Consider the following 6,639-nt stretch of genomic DNA (forward strand, 5'->3'; position numbering starts at 1 on the left):
AAAGCTAGACAACCTTAAGCCATTCGAGGGATAATGATGTTGGTATTACTCAGGAAATCACAAAAGGTTAAACTTAAGATAGCTGCTGCGGTCAATGATTTACATACATGAAACTCACTCTTGAATATTACTGCGTAATGAATCGGTTCCCCGTGCAAGTACGTTACCCATCATTCGTAGTATAAATTTACTTTCCAAGTCACTACCTCAGACTGTCACTCACACGGATGTCACTCAAAGGTAACGTAGGCTGGCAGGCCTTGAGAAACAAAAAATCACTCTTGGATGATTCCGGGGATAAGCGAACCGTGTAATGACAGGATTCAGAAACAGGGTGCGTCTGACCAGCTGCATAATAATTTAAAGATTGATTTGCTGCATGCCCACGATTAAAGATATCATTCGAATTCCTCCCCATACTACAACAGGAAATTATAGGGTTGTGGTGTCGCAAGTTATTTCGGTCTTGCTTACATTTCAGGACGACGAGCAACATTATAATTGCAAGAAATATGAAGCTCGTTGATCCAAAAATTACTATTAAATATATATTTACATCCGAGAAATATTCAGCGTGAATAGGATGCTCTACACGTTCAGAAGGATTTTGAGTGACGTTCGTCGAGATTGTAAAGTGGATTTTGACCGTGCTTGACAGACTGGGTTGTCCATTGTCTTTCACCAAGACCACGACTCTTTGCGTGGTGTCGTCTTGTTCCGTAAAGCTTCGGCTTATTCTGATTTCTCCGGTGTAAAGTCCTACAGTGAAGAGACTCCGATCAGTGGCCTCAATCAGGTCGTAGGAAAGACGTGCGTTCTGACCGGAATCTGCATCACTCGCCATTACCTTGGTGACCAAATATCCGGAATATATTGAGTGAGACACAATATCCACTGCCGCTGAACTGTTCCAAATTAATGGCGATATTATAACTGGGGCATTGTCGTTTTGATCCAAGATAACGATGCTCACCATAGCAGAGCTGCTCAGTGACGGAGATCCAGCATCCTGAGCTTGAACTTTGATCTGGAAAGTCTTCAGTTGTTCATAATCAAAGGAGCGCAGCGCATAAATGCTCCCACTTTTCGTGTTAATAGTGAAGTAAGCAGGCGCAGATACCTCTTGTATCTGATTCTCCAGAATAGAATAGGAGACGTCTCCATTTTGGCCCAAATCATAATCCAAAGCGTTAACTGAAAAAATAGACTCACCAGGAATATTGTTCTCCATCAGATAAACGTTATACGAGGACAGGGTAAACAGCGGAACGTTGTCATTTATATCAGAGACAGAAAGGACGATCGTTTTGTTTGTAGAAAGAGATGGCGATCCGGCGTCCCATGCTGAAATGGATATGTTGTACAGTGCAGTCGTTTCCCGATCCAATATATCTGTGGTTACCAACTTGTAGTGATTCCTTAAAGTGGTTTGAAATTTGAATGGCACATTCATCGGAATCTGACAGCGAACCTGCCCGTTCTGCCCAGAATCTCGATCCGTGACACTGAATACAGCGATCAGAGTACCTGGTGCCGAATCCTCGGGTACCATTTTTGTTACTGAAGTCAGCTTTATCTCGGGAGGGTTATCATTCACGTCAATTATTCTGATTAAAACTTTGGAATATCCCGCGTGTGGAGCGCTGTCCACAGCCTGTACCGCAAGTTCATAAACATCTGAGCTCTCATAATCCAGGAAACCTTTAACTCTGATCTCTCCGGTTTCCTCGTCCAAATTGAACAACTCGCGCACTCTTTGTGAAGCATAACGACTGAAGGAATATTTAATTTCAGCGTTGGCACCTTCGTCTAAATCAGATGCGTGTACTTTCATCACCAAAGTACCCTTGGGTGCGTTTTCTAACACACTCGTCCTGTATATTTCATGATCGAATACAGGTGCGTTATCGTTAATGTCCGTTACAGTGATGATAATCTGAGCTGTGCCAGATCTGTGCGGAACCCCGCCATCAACAGCCGTCAGCACCAGCGCAAAGGATGATTGTTGTTCGCGGTCCAAGGGGTTTTCCAATAACAATTCAGCGATTTTGCTACCATCGTTGCTTGTTTGCATTTTCAGGCTGAAGTGCTCATTTGAACTAATCTGGTAAATGCTGATAGTGTTTGTACCCACGTCCGGGTCTTGCGCGTTCTCGAGAGGGAAGAGCGACCCTGGTGTCACTAACTCAGAGAGCTGCAATGAAAACCTACTTATCGGGAAAATCGGTGCATTGTCATTCACATCTAATATCTCCACTTCAACAGGAAACACCTCGAAAGGATTTTCCATCGCGAGTTCCAATGACATGAAACAGGTAGACCTTTCCATGCAAAGCTGTTCCCTGTCGATTCTTTCATTAACAAATAAAATCCCATTTTCCACATTTACCTCGAAATATTGCTTCCCGTCATCCAGGAGCAGGCGAAACCTCCGCGCTATTAATTTCCGAACGCTTATTCTTAAATCTTCAGCGATGTTTCCAACAAAGGCACCAATCTCCAGTTCCTCCGGAATAGAGTAGCGAATTTGTCCGAAAACCAGGTCCGAGACACAAAGCAGTAACATGAAATATGCCGCGCCGCTGAGCGTATTCGCCATTCCTCTGGATTTTATTCTACTTATGTGACAATATTTTTAATCGACGTTTTATCGCTTCACAAAAACGTCGTTTCTCCCACCGAAATGCGGATTTTAAACCCAGAAATGCACAATCGCGACCTGAGCGATCCTTCTAAACATGGCTGCACGGACTTAACGCAGGCACTCTGTTCCTTCCTTCTGTACTGGACTGTATTTATTGAAGGTGGGGGTAGATCTCTCACAGCGTCACAGTTCCTTATTGGCAGACAGCGACACAAAGAGCCTCAACCAATAATTGCACCGGGCATTTCTTAAAGCGAGCTTGTTTTAAAAATGACTTACAAGGGATATTTAAAAGTGTTCAATACAAAATCCAGGACATGTGAAGAAATGTGAATTCAAATTCGGTATGTACAGTTTCATTATCATAAATAATCAATGTTTAATTTCTAGAAAATATAATAAAACCGAGTAATTCTTTACCCATATAGGTTTACAGTAGATATTTTTGCTATGAGTTTATGGTTACTGTTTGTTAAAAATAAACTTTAAATAAATGAATAAAAATTGAAATCTGGAATTTTCCTCTCTCGCTTTATCAATATTCACTTGTTCATTTTTTGGAAACTAAACGCCAGCTGAGTATTACCGAATGGTATGGTCAAATTCCAAGCGTATAGAAAAGGCGTGTCTCATTTAGCATATGTATGCATAAAATGTGATTTGTAATATTGGTAAGTGAATGCAAAAAAATATATTTCGGCATTTTTCCGGTTACGTATGAGCTATTTACATCAACAATATTATTAAATCCCAAACAGCAATTTATTTCCAAGTTTATAAATGGCTTGTTGGATTGCTAGGTCTCCACTCTCTCCTCTTGCACCTGGGTCATTATTTTAAATCAGTCGGATTCAAGTAATGAAACTTGTGTATTTAATTAACTAAATTTCGCAAGTGTCCATACTCGGAAATTACCCATAGCAGAAAACAACCACTACTCCCACGACTTTGCCAGACTCCCTCATGGAAACAGGGGGATGGCTCGTGTCAGGCACTTAAATATCGCATTATTCTCATATTTCATGTTACTATGATGTCGGACTTAATGTCCATTTTTCGGCGCGAACAGACAAAGCTCTGTGTATATCTCGGTCATATCTACGCTGCGAGTGCGTAATGCTGGTGCCAGTTATTTGGATTGGAAGTGCTCTTCATTGTGCAGTGGTAATATTTTATCCTCATCGCCTTGTTGACAAAACCCGACAAAAAATCTTGAGCACTGCAGAGAGAGAGAGCTGCCCTCTGCTGGAAATGCGGTGCTTGTTATCTTCCTAGTTTTGAGAAAAATCTTGGTACTGCGATGCAAGAAATTGCCAAATAAAATCCATTTTAAATTATTCTATTGAAATTATTAAACTAATCACTATGATGTTGAGCATAAAATAATGTATCTTTATGTTCTCCTTATCATTTTGGTAGAGAAAAGTGCACGGTTATACATTCATTATTGTTTGAAGATCCAGTTATACATTATAAGCCAGATGTTAAACAGACAAAATTTACCGTTGCACATTATTTTACATTTACTTGACCAGCAACTTAACTGAAACAATCACATAAATACTGCGGCTACAAGAGGAGGCCAGAGTCTGGAATTCTGCGGCGAATGTCTCACCTCCTAACTCCCCAAAGCGTTTCCACCATCTACAAGACACAAGTCAGGAGTGTGAGGGAATACTTTGCACTTACCTGGATGAGTGCAGCTCCAACAGCACTCAAAAAGCTCGACACCATCCAGGACTAAGCAGACGGCTTGATTGGCACCCCATTCACCACCCTAAGAATTCAGTCCCTCCTACAACGGCACACCATGGCTGCAGTTTTTATCATATACAAGATGGACTGCAGCAACTCGCCAAGGCTTCTTCGACAACATCTCCCACAATCATCACAACCAGAAGGATAAAGGCAGCAAGCGCACGGGAACACCTTCACCTCCAAGTTCTTCTCCAAGTCACATACCATCGTGACTTGGAAATATATCGCCGTTTCTTCACCGTCGCTGCGTCAAAATGCTGGAACTTCCTCCATAACTGCACTGTGGGATTACATTCCCTACACGGACGGCAGCGGTTCAAGAAGGCTCACCACCACCTTCTCAAGGGCAATTAGGGATAGGCAATAAAAGCTAGCCTTGCCAGTGATGCTTACATCCCAGAAACGAATAATAAAAAAAATAGTAAACAGGTGATCGGAATTTTGGTCAAAGCATTAAGGAGTTAGTACGTTTTAGCGATATGAACCTATCTATTTTCTTCCTTCATGAAATACGTGTTTCATGAATAGTTTAAAAAATGCTGTCCTGCACTTGCAAATTATTTTTGATCATAGACTTACATCAATCAACACTTTCCTATGCAATATACATTCTCTGCTTTCTGTCACAGAATTCTTTCTTTCCTTCTTTATTTGTTTTTCCTTTTTCTTTCTTGCTTTCTTTTATTCTTCCTTCGTTCTTCCGTTCCTTCCTACCTCGTGTATTTCTCTCTGTACATATATATGGCGAACTGGTCATCGATATTTCACGCAAACACTTCTTCTGAATTGATCTAAATCTCCTGTACTCTATCAATGATTGTTGCTCTTGTGTTGAAAGCAGATCAGGACACCACATCTCAGAACGCCACAAAAAATATAGCCTCTCTCTAACTTTGGGAGCAGGGGCAAGCAAGTCTATTATCCTGTTACCGATAACATTTAATTCACTCTTTAGACCACAATCAACACCCTACAATAGGGCAGTTTCAAGATCAGGAAGAGAAATTAAGCTTTTATCGACTTGAATCCCAATATTAATTGATGCATTTGTTTCCTCTAGATTCGATTATTCCAAAGCTCCCCATGCTTGCAGCCCACATTGCACCCGCTGTAACCTTTAGCTCTTTCAAAGATCTGCTGCCCCTAAACGCACTCGCACCATTTCCAGTTCAGCCATCACGCCTCTGCTGTTTCCAGTTCGGCAATGCCTCAATTCAAAATTCTCTTCCATTTGTCATTCCCTCCGCGGCCTTGCTCCTAACTATGTCTGTAACCTCCTACAGCCCTACAACCATCCAACATTTCCGTGCTCAATCATTTCTGGTCTCTTGCACATCTCCGCGTTTCATCGCTCCACCACTGAAATTCCGTCCGTAAACCGCTCCGCATCTCTAGTCTCTCTCCTCCTTTAAAATTTAAACTAAAAACTTTAATGCTTTGATCAAACGGGGGCGAGGTGTGGGTGGTTGTGATGGAATGTCGTCGGGAAACCCAGGGGAAAGGGTTTCCCTCAGGCACTGCGAACTTAACGGGCCTGATTAAGATTTTGAATCTCTGTTTAACGTCCGCAGCCAGCCAGATAGAATGGCAGAGAGGAGGGAGGGAGAGATCGGCGGGGAGTCGGAAGGCCGGGAATCTTCGGTGATATGGGCGGTTGGAGGTCGCAGGGGAGGTCGTAGGAAGCAGATCCTCGGCGAGATCCCGGGCTGGAGGTTGGAGGGGAGGTCGGGAGTTGCAGATCGTCGGGAGCTCTGGGGCTGCAGTCCGATGGAGATGTCGGGGCTGCAAGTTGGAGGGGGTTGGGTGGGGTCGGGGGCCGTGATCGGGAAGGGAAGGGGGTATCGGCGATCAAGGGTGGTCGGAAAGCCGGAGGGGGGATCGGAGATCGGAGGACTGTAGAAAGTTGCCTATGAGGAAAGATTGGATAGGCTGGGGGTGTTTTCTTTGGAATAGAGGAGGTTGAGGGGAGACTTGTTTGAGGTGTACAAAAATAATGAGGGGCCTACATAGAGTGGATAGGAAGAATCTATTTCTCTTCGCGGAGAGGTCAATAACCAGTGGGCATAGATTTAAAGCAATTGCTAGAAAGCTTAGAGGGGAGTTGAGGAGAAACGTTTCCACCCAGTGGGTGGTGGGGGTCTGGAACTCACTGACTGAAAGGCGTATCACGTCAAAAATGTACTTGGATATGCACATGAAGTGCCGTAACCTACAACGCTACGGACCAAGAGCTGAAA

The 6,639-nt window shown here is 43.1% G+C and overlaps 1 pseudogene; it reads right to left on the reverse strand.

The window, feature by feature from the left end:
- Positions 1-202: 202 nt before the first annotated feature.
- Positions 203-2,599, reverse strand: LOC147114300 (protocadherin alpha-C2 pseudogene; annotated as a pseudogene).
- Positions 2,600-6,639: the final 4,040 nt, after the last annotated feature.

Source organism: Somniosus microcephalus, chromosome 8 (genome assembly GCF_052327205.1).
Source record: "Somniosus microcephalus isolate GS21.2 chromosome 8, FLI_Smic_1.0, whole genome shotgun sequence".
In the NCBI taxonomy this organism is placed as follows: Eukaryota; Metazoa; Chordata; class Chondrichthyes; order Squaliformes; family Somniosidae; genus Somniosus; species Somniosus microcephalus.